The sequence below is a fragment of the Chiloscyllium plagiosum genome, chromosome 12, assembly GCF_004010195.1.
Source record: "Chiloscyllium plagiosum isolate BGI_BamShark_2017 chromosome 12, ASM401019v2, whole genome shotgun sequence".
Taxonomy (NCBI): domain Eukaryota; kingdom Metazoa; phylum Chordata; class Chondrichthyes; order Orectolobiformes; family Hemiscylliidae; genus Chiloscyllium; species Chiloscyllium plagiosum.
In genome coordinates, this window is record NC_057721.1 from 75,794,941 (window position 1) to 75,812,317 (window position 17,377).

At 41.6% G+C, this 17,377-nt stretch overlaps 1 protein-coding gene across 3 annotated transcripts in view; it reads left to right on the forward strand.

The window, feature by feature from the left end:
* LOC122555418 (neural cell adhesion molecule 2-like) overlaps positions 1–17,377 on the forward strand; it is a 1,561,904-nt gene that overhangs the window by 397,049 nt on the left and 1,147,478 nt on the right. The gene's annotated exons all lie outside the window — the stretch shown is intronic.

Here is a 17,377-nt window from a genome sequence, read left to right on the forward strand (position 1 = left end):
TAAAGCATATATAAATCATATGCCTTCTATCACAGCAATCATGCTTTGTTTTATGTATTCATTTGTGGGATGTGGGCATCACTGGCTGGGCTAGCATTTAGTGCCTGTTCCTAGTTGCCTTTGAGAAAGTGAGCTTCCTTCTTGAACCACTGCAGTTGATCTACAATGCCATTAGGGAGGGAATTCCAGGATTCTGATCCAGCGACAGTAAAGGAATGGCAATTCATTTCCAAGTCAGGATGGTGAGTGGTTTGGAGGGGAACTTGCAGCGGATGGTATTCCCACATAATTTCTGCACTTGTCCTTCTAGATAGAGGTTGTCATGGGTTTGGAAGGTGCTGTCGAAGGAATTTTTGTGAGTTTTTGCTATGCATCTTGTAGATAGTACACACTGCTGCTACTAAGCATCGGTAGTGGAGGGAATGAATGCTTGTGGATGTAGTGCCAATCAAGCGGGCTGCTCAGTCCTGGATGGTGTCAAGTTTCTTAACTAACCAAGCACAATGAAGTCAATAACAAATAGACTCCATTAATCAAGCACAGAGCAAAGGAACATAACACATACTACACATCAGCTGATTTGAGTTCAAGTCATTGGCATTACTATTGAACCCAGAATCCTCTGACTTGGAAGTGAAAATGCTACAAAATTACTTTCTCGGTTGTTTTTCAAAAGTAGCAAGCTCAAAGCAGCTAGCTCTTGTGTTTGATCTAAACATTCAGAGCTGGCTATCACAACTCAATGTCAGAAGTAGATTTGGCCAAACTGCAGCATGAAATATCAGAGCCCGCTTGAACATTTCTGGAGTCAATTAATAAGGGTTATCAGAAGTTGACATGAGTTAAAGGATTGAGAGTGTAGTGCTGGAAAAGCACAGCAGGTCAGGCAGCATCCGAGAAGCAGGAGAATTGACGTTTCGGACGTCAATGTGCAAAAGCCCTTCATCAGGAATGGCTGAGGAAGGGCTTTTGCACAAAACATCGATTCTCCTGCTCCTCGGATGTTGCCTGACCTGCTGTGCTTTTACAGTACCACACTCTTGACTCTGATCTCCAGCATCTGCAGTCCTCACTTTCTCCTCATGAGTTAAAGAACATTCTGACTTATCCTTACAAATTGCTCTTCCTTGCCGTTATTGCTGATTGGTTACAGGCCTAAGCATTGGGGAAGGAATTTTATTGTGCTTTATATTAATAGGGCCAGAAACTCCTGCTTCAATCCACCTTTTCAACAATAATAAATATGACTGTGATTCTATCTTGGTGTAGCAAGCAGCCAAAGGGCCTATTTAAGTCTTATATTACTGGTAAAATGGCCATGCGTAGACCAATCTTGACTGGTGTCTGGACTCTAGTCTGTATTTCACTATGGTTCTCACCTTTGACAGCAGAAAAAGTGTTATGGTTCCTCACCTACCAGTCTGACTCTCTGGTAAAATACTGCCCAACATGATCCTAATCTATAGATAGATCTGATGTAGCAACAGAACCCTTGCAGTTCCTTTCAGCTCCCATCATCATGATTGGCTCATTAGCTGGGGTTCTGCCCATTCACTACCCAGTACCCTGTGCCCACTGTGAGGAGAGTTGTCTCACTGGAGTATGATCCCACAATGGTTGATTTCTCACAAGACTTTCAGGTTTCATGTGCCAAAGTGGCCAAAATAACAGAAGCAAACCAGGGGAGTGGAGAAAGAAATTGAAGAGGCACAAGTCAAGCATAAAGTATATCAATAATTAACATTTGGCAGTTTACACAGGCAGTAATCACATTTGCCTTTGCAGTAAAACGTGACTGTGAAAAATTAACATTAAAAGCGGGAAGCAAATGCAGATTAGCAATATGAGCAGAATACATAATAAATGAGGTTGATTCATTGGCATATCACTTTCTGAAGAAAATTAAGGCCGAGGTTTAGATTGATGGATGGTGTGAATTTATTCTGACTATCGTTTTGCCTGAAGAAAGTGTTTGTAGTTTGTACTGATTTTGATTTTTCCTCTGTTCTCCTGCAGTAACTCAGTTGAAAGGATTGGACACTCTGGCAGCAGGAAACATGTTTCCGCTGATGGGTGAGTGCCGAACCAGAGGACACAGCTTAAAAATACGGGGTAGACCATTTAGGACAGGGATGAGGAGAAACTTCTTCACCCAGAGAGTGGTGGGTGTGTGGAATGCTCTGCCCCAGAGGGCAGTGGAGGCCCAGGCTCTGGATTCATTTAAGAAAGAGTTGGATAGAGCTCTCAAAGATAGTGGAATCAAGGGTTATGGAGATAAAGCAGGAACAGGATTAGGAATGATTAGGGCTGAATGGCCTACTCCTGCACCTATTGTCTATTGTCTATTGTCTATTGAAATGTTAAACTGACATTAAACTATCTGCCTTCTCAGTTGGATGTAAAAGAGTCTTGTAAATGTTCTGAAGGAGAACAGGGTATTATCTTTGGTCTTGACCAATATTTGCCCTCCAATCAATATCACCAAATATAGATTATCTGACCATTACCATATTGCTGTGTGCTTTGCACAATTTGGCTGTTGCATTTCCTGTCCCACAGCAGTGACTTAACTCAGTTGACTAGATGGCCTGTGACGCAGAGTGATGCCAACCAGTGTGGATTAATGCCAACCATGAAGGCTACACTCCCTCTATTGAGGTGTGATGATCCTCAGGTTAAACCTACCACCAGTTACTTCTCTCTTTAATTAGAGAACTGACCCATGGTCCTCTGTGATTTTGGTTGCCACATGTCAAGATGTAATTCATTGCTTGTAGTACACCTTGCATTGGTGCTACGTAAATGCAAGTTGTCTCTTTCTCTCTTCTCACAGCACTGATTCCAAATCTTGAAACCCTCTTCCTCACAACATTGTGGGTGTACCTACACCAGCTAGACTACAGTGGTTCAAGAAGTCAGCTCCCCATCACCTCTTGAAGGATAGACAATAAATGTTGGCCTTATCAGTGATATTTCAAGAATGAATAGAGGATAAAATTATCACTTGGATTGAAGATTATGTCAACATTCTGAAATGGAAAATGGTATAATGAACCAGAGAATTGAAGAGCAGCTTCAAGTGGTCACCAGCATCAGTGAGTTTATTAAAAAAGGACAATAACATTCAGAAGCCAGCTGTCACACACTTGTCAAAATCCACCTCAACATATTCAGAGTTTAGATTGGGAAGTCAAAAGCTAAAAAAGGTGGTTAACATGATGTTAAAAACTTCCTGATATTCCTTACAAAATCCTGATGGAAGTCTTTGAGTAAGAGTTCCTCTGCCTTCCATTTCAGCCAAAATTTTGAATGCAACTTTATGAATATTGTTGCATATTTTATATCTTGGAGCTATGTGCAGATTTGTGAGGAAACTTTACGGAGATGCGTTTCATGTCATGTTTTCAAGTCTATGCTTTCAACTTTACACATGCACACAGCCACATTCAAGCATGTGTCCAGATATATATGAAGACATACACACATACCCACACACACAGATACACACACTCACAATCGCACAAACACTTTCAAAGACACAATCACACATGCACACACACACTCACAGACAGACACACACTCTCACTCACAGACACACTCACATATACACACACTCATGCAGACACACACACATACTCTCTCTCTCTCTCACACACACACACACACACACTCATATACACACATGCAAACACTCACAGGGGTTAGGGCATCACTGGCTAGGCCAGCACGTATTGACCATCCCTTACTTTGGTGGAGAAAGTGACAGAGAGCTGCCTTCTTGAAACATTGCAGTCTTTATGCTGTAGGGACACCTATAGTGCTGCTAGGAAAGACACACAAATGGATATTCATGTCAGGAGACAATACTGTGGTGGCAATGTTGCTGGTCTATTCAGTCAGTGAACCTGGTGAACTATTTGGGGATATGGGCTCAAATCTATCATGTTAGTTGGTGGAAATTAAATTCAGGTAACTACAAATCTAGAATGGAGAGCAAGTTCATGAAACTATAAGTCATTGCTGTAAAAATTCATCTGATTGACTAATTTGTCTGTTCTTACCTGCCTGTTCTTACCTGCTCTGATCTCCATGTGCTTCCACACCTACAGCAACATGGTTGACACTTAACTGCCCTCTGAAATGGCACAAAAAGCCATTCAATTCAAGGGTAATTTAGGATAAACAACAAATACAGGCCTAGCCAGAAACACCTAAATCCCCTGAAAGAATAAAAAATTTCATTCAGTCAGATACATTGGCAGAGACACACATACGCAGACATAACATACACAGAAAAAATAAATGCTCTATTGTAACATCTGCAAGAGATCATGTTAATAAAACTTATATTAATAATTAACTCACTCAACCCTAGAGGTACATTAAGATTAAATACTAAGTGCAAGCTGAATATCGCCAGTCAATACTTCAGAAACAACCAAATAATAGTCATCAGAAAGATTCTGGGCTGTGAATTTTGAATGTTTTTGCCTGAAGCACAGGACCAACATCTGAGACTTTTATTAAGTATTGAGAAAGGAGTGTTCAGAATCATTGCTTAACACAGGACAATGCCAAGATCAAAAAGAATATCCTCCATCCAACAAAAAGAATGTCCTCCAGCCAGCAATAAGAATAGCCCCCAGTCAGCAAAAAGAATATCCTCAATCCAACAAAAAGAATATCCTCCAGCATGCAAAAAACATATCTTCCATCCAACAAAAAGAATTTCCTCTAGCAAGCAAAGCAGAGTGCAGCTGTCCCCAGTGACACCAGGAGAAAGTGAGGACTGCAGATGCTGGAGATCAGAGTTGAGAGTGTGGTGCTGGACGCAAGTCAGGCAGCATCTGAGGAGCATGAGAATTGACATTTCGGGCTTAAGCCCTTCATCAGGAATTTTCCAGCATCATACTCTTGACCCCAATGATACCAGTTCCAGTAAATGCCAGCCTTTACTACTGAGAATGCTAAATGGCAGAGTTGTCCCTTCTGAAGGGAGGCAAGAAGAATTATGAATTACCTCAAGGCAAAGTGTTAGCTGTGAAAACAACTTAGGCTGTGGGAGGAAGGGAAGACTTAAGAGTGGGTGTGATGGCGTAGGAGGCAATGGGACATGGAGGGGGTGGGCGGAGATGATTGTCAAAATGAGTTGGATATCAAGGATCCATTATTTGTAACTTTGTTTGAGTTGTTTCCTTCTGTTGGATGAGATTCCATGAAAGGATATGTTGAAACAATTTGACATCAGCAGTCATCATGGGCAGTTGGAGTATTTGACAGGTAAAAAGAACACAACAGAGGTAATCACACAGCAGTAGCAACAGGACAAAGGTTAGAGAACCATTTCAGTTCAGAGAAGATGAGCATATTGAGAATACACTTGGAGACCAATGTCCAATTTATATGCAAAATTAAGTCTAAAAATGTTGAGAGTATTTTGGGACACGTCCACAAAACTTGGAATGAAAATATTGCAAAAGAATTTCAAAGTTGCCAGAGACTCAAGCTCCTAGGATGTTGATAATAAATGTTTTCATAATGATAGAACGATGACTAAGTTCTCTCTTGTTGGCTGTGGTAATTGCATGGCTCTCATTTTGCATGAATATTACCAGCCCAAGCCTAGACATTGTTCAGGTCTTGCTACCTATAGCCACGGGTTATTTCAGTATTTGAGGAGTCATGAAGGATGCTGAATATGGTGCAAACATTAGCATGTGCTCCCAATTCTGTCATGATAGTGGAGAGAAGTTCATTTTTGGAGCAGCTGAAGATGGTTAGGCCAAAGGGACTATGCTGAGTTACTCCTGCAGTGAAGACCTAGGGCTGAGATGATTGATTTCTGATAGCCATAACCATCTTTCTTCATGCCAGGTTTGACTCTAAACAAGGGAGAATTTTCTCACAAATTTCCATTGACTCAAGTTTTGCGCAATGTCACTGATGCTATATCCAGCTGATTTAAACTTGATGTCAAGGGAAAGCACTATCACCTCACCTCAGACAAAGAGATAAAAAAATGATGTCCTGTATCTGGATTTGCTGATTGGAACAGAACCTCCAGCAGTAGGGGGCAGCAGTGAGAGATGCCACTGAGTTGAAGAACTCGAGCGATGTTCAGGGCAGGCAGTTGGAGTGGTTGAATGGACAATCTCTGGAGAAAAGGTTGCCTTTGAGAATGGAGGATAAATGGGAAAAAAAATAGACAAAGCATTCCTCAACCCATTGTAAACCATAGGCTTCACTTCAGGTCAACACTATAAATAATTTACACTACATTATTCCTGATGGAATAAAGAATCTCTACTTCATGATCTTTGATCATCCAAGTGTTCAAACCCCATGTTACATGATGACAGAAAACCAGGTGAGAATATAATTCCCAGGGCTGGCATAGTGGTTAACACTTCTTCCTCACAGCCAGGGACCTGGTCCATTCCACCCTCAGGTGACTGTGTGTGTGTGGAGTTTGCACATTCTCACTGTGACTGTGTGGGATTTTCTGGGTGCTCTGTCTTCCCCCTACAATCCCAAGATGTGCAGGTTAGATGGATTGGCCATGCTAAATTGCCCCTAGTGTCAAGGGATGTATAGGCTAGGTTAGATGGATTGACCATGGGAAATACAGGCTTACAGGAATAAGGTAGGGGTCTGGGTGGGGTGGTCCTTGGAGGGTTGGTGTGGACTCAATGGGCTGAATGACCTGCTGTAAGGATACTATTTATTGCCCATCACTCATGGCTCAGAGGGCAGTTAAGAGTTGACCACATTGTCGTGGGTCCAAAGTCACATGTAGGCCAGACCACGTAAACACAGCAGGTTCCTTCCTTGTAGGGCATTAGCGAACTAGGTGGGTTTTTCCTGACAATCAACATTGGTTTTATGGTCATCACGAGCAGCCTAATTCTAGAATTTTATGGAAATCAAATTCCATTATCTGCCATGGCAGGATTCAAACCCAGGTCCTCAGAGCATTCAAGAGAGAAAGAAAGAGAGAGAGTAGGTTTTTATGTGTCATTTCCACCATAAACAACTGATACAGTAAAAATGAGACAGCGTTCCTCCAGAAACAAGGTGCTACATAGACAGCACAAACTACACGATCATACAAAGGGTGGCATAAAGTGCATATGAAGTGCAAAACATGCAAAGACTGTTTTAATAAAATAATAATAGACATTGTTCTAGCAGCAATTCAAAGTCATGCGAAGAACTTTAGATGGAAATAGGTCCGATCATACTGTTTTAAGGAACCTGATGGCATGGGGGAAGAAACTGTTGCACAGTCTGACCCCAAATGCTCCAGTATCTTCTGCCAGATGGCAGGACGGAGAAGAGTTTGAGTGATGGGTGTGTGGGGGTCTTCCACAATGATTTCAGCCTTTCAGATGCAGCATGGTGTAAATATCTGTAGTAGAGGAAAGAGAGACCCTGATGATCGTCTCTGCTGTCCTCACTCTCCATTGTAGGGTCATACAATCGAGATGTGCAATTCCCAAACCAGGAAGTGGTGCTGCAGCTCATTGAGGGTACTCTTAATGAACCCTCTGTAGAATGTGGGAAGTGGGCTTTCCTCAGCCTATGTAGAGATGCTGTTGGGCTTACTTGGCTATGGAGATGGTGTTGAGGGACTAGGTGAGATTGTCCTCCAGGTGGACGCCAAGAAATTTGATGCTCTTCCCAAAATCCACAGGGGAGCCATCAGTCTTATCCCTGGATAAGTAGTCTAGCAAAAATACCACAAAGCTATCACCATCACTAAAGAGAATAAACTTAGCATTAAAGAAGACATTGGAAAATAGTAAATATATCCTCATTAAATAAGATTTTAGTTTAGTTTATAATATTGATGATTTACTTTGTGAAGAATAATGTAGCAAAATCAAAGAAGCAGATAATTATAATATTTAAATATTATTTCAATTAATTATTTAATATGCTTTACATATTATTTATGCTTTAGTTGTTTTTTCCTTTTTGTTCTTTGATTTCCAAGTTATGCTATTTATCTTAGTTTGAAAAAGAAAGATTGGGTGGTGCAGTGGTATTGTCCCTACCACTAAGCCAGAAAGCCTACGCTCAAGTCCCACATGTTCCAGAACTTTGTAATAGCATGGTTGACCAAGTGAAAGATAAAAAGCAGAAAGGCAAATCTTTTTTCCAGGGTATGGTAATAGACACAATTCAGTTCAATGCAAGCTTAAATGGTTGGCATTTGTCATGTGACCATAGATCATGTGGTCAAACAGCACACAAGCAATTGAATCTCACATGATAAAACCTCAAGCAATGAATTAAATCAATATTCAAATATCTTGAAAATTTGCCTCCCAAAATCACAGAGGTTCTTTATTTTGCTCTGTCAGAGTCTTCATCACCTGTCCATGCATTGCCCCCGTTCTGTTATGTACACTTGCCCTGAACTAGTGAAAGAATTCTGCTTCTGATCCAGTGACAATTACTAGAAAGTGTAGGTGAGCACACATTCTTACCTGGGTGTGATGCTCAAACAGTTGAGCAACCAACTGAAACACCAAGCAGAAAGTTTCTGAGTCTGCACAAATTACAACATAAGGGAAAGACAATGGTGGTATTAGTCCTAGACAATTGATTCTGAGGTAATGTTCTGTGACCTGGGTTCAGGTAGAATTTGAGTTCAATTAAAAAATCTGGAATTAAGAGTCTCATTAAGAGTCTCAATAACCGTTACAGATTGTCAAGGAAAACTCAAAAGAGAAAACACCTGGTTTGCCAATGCCCTTTCAGGAGGGCAACTGTTATCCTACATGTGACTCCAGGCTCCAATGGGGTTGACTCTTAACTGGCAACTAGGGGTAGACAGTAAATACTGGCCTAACCAGCATTGCCCACTTTCAGTGAATGAATCTTTAAAAAAGAGAGGGAGCTCACCCTTGACTAACATGTGTTTGGAAATCACAGGAGCAACTATTGTTGAGGGTAAAGTATCAGTTAACACCTTGGGGGATAAGAAGTGGAAATCACATAATTTAATCAACAGAACTTTATTGGACTGAAGGAGCTTCCCAGTGCTTGCGGGTGTACCTTCAAATCTGATTAAGCAGCCACTTTATTAAAAATCGATATATATGTACACCACTTTTCAAGTTGGCTGGTATTTAATTAGACTTTGTGCCAGAACTTATCTGATTTTAAAAAAAATCAGACACACATCCACTTAATGAATACGGCCTGGCAACAGATGAGTAGATCAGCCACTCCTTGCCACTGTTTATTGCAGAGCCAACATGCGACTGTCAGAGAAAGAATCAGACTCAGCTCATTAAAACAAAAACCTTTTTGCCCCCAGGACATTCTGAAGTCTTGCCCCAGGGAGGCACTGGGGTAGGAATCGGGCAAACCCATCTTTGGGTGCTCTGCTGTGGGAGGACATTGCACAGAATTTGAATTGCAAGGCTCAAAGCACACTCGTTGTCAAGCTTCAGGCTTCATATCAGTGGAATTTTATATGTTTATAAAATAAGGAGGGGGGTGGGTAAAGTCAATGGTAGTTGTCTTTTCCTGAGGATGGATGATTTCAAGACTAAGGGACACATTTTTAAAGTGAGAGGAGAGAGATTTAAAAAGTACACAAGGTGAAATTTCTTTTACACAGAGGGTGGTTCATATGTGGAATGAGCTTCCTGAGGAAGTGGGGGATCTGGGTACAATTACAATGACTTTTAAGAAGATTTGTAGCTCAGGTTGAGGTTCTGGATGTAACTTTGCTCGCTGAGCTAGAGGGTTCATTTCCAGATGTTTCATCACCCTGTTTGGTAACATCTTCAGTGGGCCTCAGGTGAAGTACTACTGATAATTCCTGCTTTCTATTTATATGTTTGGGTTTCTTTGGGTTGGTGATGTCATTTCTTGTGGTGATGCCATTTCCTATGGTGAAATCACTTCCTGTTCTTTTTCTCAGGGGGTGGTAGGTAGGGTCTAACTCGATGTATTTGTTGATAGAGTTCCTAGGACCAACCAAACAGAGACACACACAAGAATTCCTAGAAGCATGGTATTCCAACCAGAACTCTATCAACAAACACATCAAGTTAGACCCCATCTACTACCCCCTGAGAAAAAGAACAGGAAGTGACTTCACCACAGGAAATAGCACCACCACAGGAAATGACATCACCAACCCAAAGAAACCCAAATATATAAATAGAAAGCTGGAATTAGCAGCAGTGCTTCGCCTGAGGCTCACCGAAGATGTTACCTAGTAGGGTGACAAAATGTTTGGAAATGAACCCTCCAGCTCAGCGAGCAAACCTAGACATTTCTATATGTACATGAATAGTAAAGGTTGAGAGAGTTATCGGCCAGAAAGAGGCAGGTGGGACTAGTTTAGTTTGGGATTATGTTTGACATGAATTGGTCAGACTGTAGGGTCTGTTTCCATGCTGTATGACTCTATGATTATGAGCCAATGGTGTGATGAAGCATTGAACTGAGCTCAGGCTTTTGTGATGCCAGCAGTGCCACCCCTCACCTGCCCATCTCCCCACCTGAGGTGCAAGAGGGCAAGAGAGGAGTGGAAAAGGGAATGGACATACTTGTGTGATCAAGCACATGGAAAAGATGGGTACTGTGTGACTAAATGGATAGGCCACAGTCTTCAGGAGAAGGAAGCTTCATTCTTTCATTTCCGTTACCTCTTGACCTGACTCTACTGAAGGGTTGCAGGCTAACCTGCAGCCTTTCACCTGGTATGTTAATAAACTAGTCTCAAGAGCTGTATCTTTACCTGCACCAAGTCCTCTTCATCTCTGTGCTCACTCACCTATGCTGATTTCCAGTTAGACAACATCTTGATTCTAAAATGATCCCTCTCGTTATCAAAGCCTTCCAAGACCTTGCCCTTCTTGATCTCTGTAAAAGCATGAAGATCTCCAAGAAACTTGCAATCATCCAATTCCAGACTTGACTGAGCAGCCCTGATTTTCATGAGAGATTGTGTTTTCAGCTAACTCACTCTTAAATTCTTTTGCTCTCAATGGTGACACGGTAGCTCAGTGGTTAGCACTGCTGCCTCACAGCACCAAGGACCTGGCTTCAGTTCCCGCCTTGGGCATCTGTCTCTGTGGAGTTTGCGCATCCTCCCTGTATCTGCGTGGGTTTCCTCCCACAATTCAAAGATGTGCAGGTTAGGTGAATTGGCTATGCTAAATTGCCCATCGTGTTAGATGCATTAGTCAGGGGTAAATGTAGGGGTCTAGGTAGGTTGCTCTTCGGAGGGTTGATGTGGACTTGTTGGGTGGAAAGGCCTGTTCCCACACTGTAGGGAATCTAAAATAATAACTTTAGCCCTAATTTTGCCTTTAAGTTTCTCTTAAAAAACCTCTCTGTGACCAAGCATCTGGACATCTGCCACGACAGCCCCTTATACAACTCAGCGGGAATCTTCTTTGGAACAGTTCTGTAAAGTGCTTTGAAATGGTAAAAGGTGCTACAGAGATACAGGTTGTTGTTGGCAGAGGAAAGGAGTGAAATGGGGCAAAACCAAATGCAGGAAAAGAAAATAAATGGAGTAAATTGCTCAGTTGAATCCATTTCCCAATAAGAGTGAGTGAATAACTGAAGGTTATTATAATCGAATGTATTAGTGACAAACCTGTTTTCTACTGTATTTCTCAATCATTACACCTTGAGAGATAGCCAGGTAGTCAAATTGAGCCTGACAATGAGAGTTAGCCAAACTGATGGGTGCCAGAAGTTTAATTACTATTATTGCAGATGCTTTCTGAATTATGTAGAATTCCTATTCATCCTCTCCTGCCACTTCTTTATTTAAGGAGCAAAACCTCTTATTCCACAGATCTGTTTGAAAAAGCTGAATCAAATTGTGACAATGGATCACTGTCATTTTTTTTTTAAGATTCTTCTTCCGATACATGCTAATGGAATAATGAGGTGGAGGCAGGCGAGAAATCCTAGCATTGAGATTGAGTATGTGAGATTCATTCATCACATATGAGGCAGCTCTCAACAGTACAAGGTGTAGTATATGTAAAAATGGATGATGGAAACTTGGAAACTAAAATCAAAAGGGACAATAATTCCGACAATGCATGGCACGATCAGCCAATATATTTGACTGGGCCGAGATTCTTTAAATGAGTGGGATCATTCATCAGAACTGCGACAGTCTAGGTTAAGAAACATTTAGCAGTCTTGTGTTTGAGTCATAAGGTTCAAATCCCACTCCTGTGCATAAAGTTTAGTCTGGTGCTGCTGATCGATGGTGTGAGGGGAGTGCTGTGTTGCCTGAGGTACTGCATTTTTGATTAAGGTGTTAGATGGATCTCCTGGCTTTCTCTTGACAATTTCCAATCTGTTCCTGGTATCAAAGGGCCCCTGCATCCTTGCAGTTAAAATACAGGAACTGCGGAACAGGAAGAGGCCATTCAGCTCCTGTTCCACCACTCAATGAGATTATGACTGATCTGTGGCCTAACTCCATGTACCTGCCTTTTGCCCTTAATGCTTTTGGTTAACAAAACATTATCTATCCCAGATTTGAAATTAACAACTGATCTATCATCAACTGCCAACTACACCCTTTGTGTGTAGACATATTTCCTAATGTCTCTCCTGAACCATCTAGCCCCAATCTTTAGACAATGACCCCTAATTCTAGAACCTCCAGTCAGTGGAAATATTTTATCTTTATCTACCCTGTCTTTTCCTATTAAAGGCTTGAGGACTTTGATCACATCGCTTCTTAACCTTCCAACTTCTAGATAAATCGGTTTTAATTTGTATCATCTTTCATCATAACTTAACCCTTAAAGTCGAAGTCTCTTTCTTGTTAGCCTACACGGAATTTGAATTCAATAAAAATCTGGAATTAGAAGTCTAATGATGACCATGAATCCATTGTGAATTGTTGGGAAAACCCTTCTGGTTCACCAATGTCCTTTAGGGAAGGAAACTGCCATCCTTACATGGTCTGGCCTACATGTGATTTCAGACCCACAGCAATGTGGTCTACTCCTAACTGCCCAGTGGGCAATTAGGGATGGACAATAAATGTGAACTAGCCTTCCTTTAAATGAACAAAAAAGTACCTTTTCATCCAAAATGGATAACCTCATGCTTGCATTGAACTGCGTCTGCTACAGTTTTGCCCATTCAGCCAGTCTATCAAAACGCCTTTGTAATTTTATGCTAACATCTACACTGTCGACAATGCCGCCTAACTTAAAAATGCTGTATGAACAGCCATTGCTATGGAGATTGTAATTTTCTGACTCAAACTTTCTACCTCACCAATGAATATCTGGCCCCTTGACAATCCTCCCTTGAGCAGGATGGTCAGAATTGGACTCAAGACTCCAGCTGTGGCTAATGAGATGTTTTAATGCTGACTGTTCATACCAAGTCCAGGTTGATTCTATTTTAATGCAGATGTCAACCTGTATCGATAGCTGCTTTGCGATGGAGTGGATGCCAATACTACCGGGTCAATTTCTAGACCTGTTGACGTCATCATGAATGCCCACCTTGCCAACTCCATCCTAACCTGAGCATGTTGACCCTCAGATTATCATTGCCACAAGTCATCTTTCTCTAATAAGAAAACAGCCTTTCCTAGGGCTACGACAGCTTGCACTTTTCAATCTGGTCTGTAACCTGATTATTGGATGGACTGAGAATTAAGATTTAAGATCCTTTTCTAACCTGACAGATTGAGAGAAGCAGTTGAATAAAAGAACAGGACAAAATAATTGTAAGCAGTTAAGGATAAGGAAAGCCAGTCCATCAAAAGTGTTAAAATCTTTTCAGAGGTCTGTGTGTTCCTCAACCCAATCAAAATACAAGGTGACAAAAGTCTGTGTTTTGAAATAAATCAGCACATGACTTTCTGTCAGTTAAATGTGTGCACACAATAGCAGCATGACTAGAGCAAGTCTCAGGGAGGTCAAGTTAATGAAGGAAAACATTCCACTAGCAGGAAGGTGAGTAACCAAAAGACACAAATTAAAAATAATTGGATAAAAAGTACAGTCACTGGAGGAAAATGTTGTCTTGTTTGTACTGCTTACCGTTATGATCTGGAATGTACTGCCTCAAAGAATGATGGAAGATGATTCAGTACCAATTTTCAAATAGGGATGCATATTTGTAAATGAGAAGCTCACTGATATATAGGAAAGCAGCAGTGGAGAGGGATATTGTCCAGATTAAGTGGTCGACTAATCGCATTAAACAGTGCAAATGAGGAGGTGATTGCTTAGCTCTGGGGATTTTCATTCACGAAATAATAATAATAAAAGTAGAGAGGGATTAATTGGCAGCTTTCTCTTTTATTCCCTTAAGCCTGTTCTGCCATTCAATGGAATCAAAGCTGATCTTTGGTCTATGCACATATCCCTTCATTTACCCCACATTGTTTAATATTTTTCCTTTGCCTCATTAAATCCGCACACTGGAAATCAAGCTGCGCTATTTCTGGACTCATCACAAAACTTAAAGAATTTGAAAAGTACTCAAAAATTCCACAATTTACCTGACTTTCTGACACAGATTGACAGAAAACACATATCAGGTTTCTGAATTTAACTCATATTCCTATTTATTCCAAGTACAGCAAACTTTATTTTAACTGGAGCATAATGAACTAGCATTCTTGATAAACCTGTAAAAATGATATACCTCAAATACTGGAAGTTGACTGCATTATTGTAATCTCCACAATGTCTGAGTAGTCAGTTGAAGGTGCAAGTGAAAAGGGAAGTTTTATTTAAGGCAAAGTTAACGTTATTATTTAACTGATTTATGCTGTAAATAAAATACAAGAGTGATGCCCCCTGCATTATGCAGTATCTGTTTTTTTTTGTGGACCTCTTGATCAACTGGAATATTTGATAATCAGACAATAGTTTGCTGTAAAGAATTATGAGTCATTGGCATATAACTCTACTAATTTAAAGTATAATTCCCTTGTTAAGTCATCCCCTAATTGCTCACGCTCCCCCCCACCCCCCCCTACCCCCCCCCCCCCCCCCCACACTAGGGAAGCACCTCAACAGTTCCTGCTCACGGGATTGCTGAGATAATTCTTGTGCGAATCAAAATACTGTTTCTTGGTCTTCCTTCTCTGTTTTGCAGGTGGCACAGGGACAGGTTCACACTTTCAGAAATGATTCTGACTTATTATTCCATTGTCATAATTTGCTGCAGCAGCTGAAGGAAGTATAAACTGATTTCCCTCAGCCTTTACTGCGGAGAACAGGCAGCAATCCTAAGCTAAAGGTCTGAAGCTATCTTACAATTTTGCTCAGTATTACTTGAGAACATCGACTTGACTTTCCTGAGAATTTCTTTAGTATGACTGCTCATACACTCACTGATTTAACTGACAAAATGTCAGTTTTGGCAGACTTTTGTCATCAATACCTGGTAACTAGACAAATCTGCCTTTTATAGCTGTCACGGTGGCACAGTGGTTAGCACTGCTGCCTCACAGCGCCAGAGACCCGGGTTCAAATTCCCGACCAGGCGACTGACTGTGTGGAATTTGTACGTTCTCCCCGTGTCTGCGTGGGTTTCCTCCGGGTGCTCCGGTTTCCTCCCACCGTCCAAAGATGTGCAGGTCAGGTGAATTAGCCATGCTAAATTGCCCGTAGTGTTAGGTAAAGGGGTAAATGTAGGGGTATGGGTGGGTTGCGCTTCGGCGGGTCGGTGTGGACTTGTTGGGCCGAGGGGCCTGTTTCCATACTGTAAGTAATCTAATCTAATCTAAATCTCCAATCCCTCAGCTCCAGCTTTTTTTTAAGATTAGATTCCCTACAGTGTGGAAACAGACCCTTCCGCCCAACCAGTCCACACCGATCCTCTGAAGAGTAACCCACCCAGACCCATTTTCCCTCTAACTATTGCATCTAACACTATGGGCAACTTAGCAAGGCCAATTCACCTGACTCGCACATCTTTGGACTGTGGGAGGAAACCGGAGCACCCGAAGGAAACTCACGCAGACACGGGGAGAATGTGCAAACGGTCACCCGAGGCTGGAATCGAGCCTGGGACCCTGGTGCTGTGGGGCAGCAGTGCTAACCACTGAGCCACCACGCCGCCCAATTTCACCTATACAGCAAGCATCTGTGTAATCAGTGCTTACAATAATTGCCAGTTTATTACTTCCAAAACAAGCAGTGGACCCCAGTAAACCCTGGTTTTTAAAACAATTCTTTTATCAGGTCAGTCCACAATTAATGCAGAAAAATAAGAAGACATGGTCTTTATACTACTGGTTAACAAAAATCTTTTAATGTCAGTTTTAAAATGAATATTATATACTTTTATTTTAAAAAGAGCATTTGTAACTACGACCATCCTTCCAGGTGGTGGAGGTTGTGGTTTTGGAATGTGTTGCCGAAGGAGGCTGTGGAATTTCTGCAGTACATCTTGCAGATTATTCATATTGCTCCAACTGTGTGCCTGTGATGGAAAAGATTAACATTTAATATACCTGTCACAATGTGTGATCTCCAGAGATATTTGCAATATTCAGGTCTTAGGGTCAACCAGGGACAAAGCAAAAGCAGCCTCATTCACGGTTTGTTCATTATAACAGACAACTCCCTGGTAACCAAAGGTAAGCTATGAATCAATGATTGGGAAGGCTTTTGAACGAGTCATTTGCAAGTCCAGAGATGTAGATATAGCTTTGCAACAACTTATAGGCAGTGTTTCTAGTTTTCTCCTCTTGAAGGATTATGAATTTTCAGGTATACAAGAGTTTTCATTAGCTCAACTAATGAGTGGTTAGCACTGTTGCCTCACAGCGCCAGAGACCTGGGTTCAATTCCCACCTCAGGCGACTCTGTGTGGAGTTTGCACATTCTCCCTGTGTCTGCGTGGGTTTCCTCCCATAATCCAAAAACGTGCAGGTTAGGTGAATTGGCCACGCTAAATTGCCCATAGTGTTAGGTGAAGGGGTAAATGTAGGGGAATGGGTCTTGGTAGGTTGTGCTTCGGGGGATCGGTGTGGACTTGTTGGGCCGAAGGGCCTGTTTCCAAGCTGTAAGTAATCTAATCTAAATATCACTTTTCCAATTTGAGTCCAGATGGTTTCAGTAAACTACTGAAAAGAATGGGAAGGTGCTTCGAGCTGAGTCGAAAACTGTTGCCTGAGATGAGAGTGGGAACTAATAGAGTGGGGAAGACATAGAACATCAAGATTAGAGTAGTGCTGGAAAACCAAACAGGTCAGGCAGCATCCGAGGAGCAGGAGAATTGACATTTTGAGCAAATGCCCTTCATCCTGATGAAAGACTTTTGGCTGAAACACCTATTTTCCTGCTCCTTGGATGCTGCCTGACCTGCTGTGCTTTTCCAGCACCACTCTAAT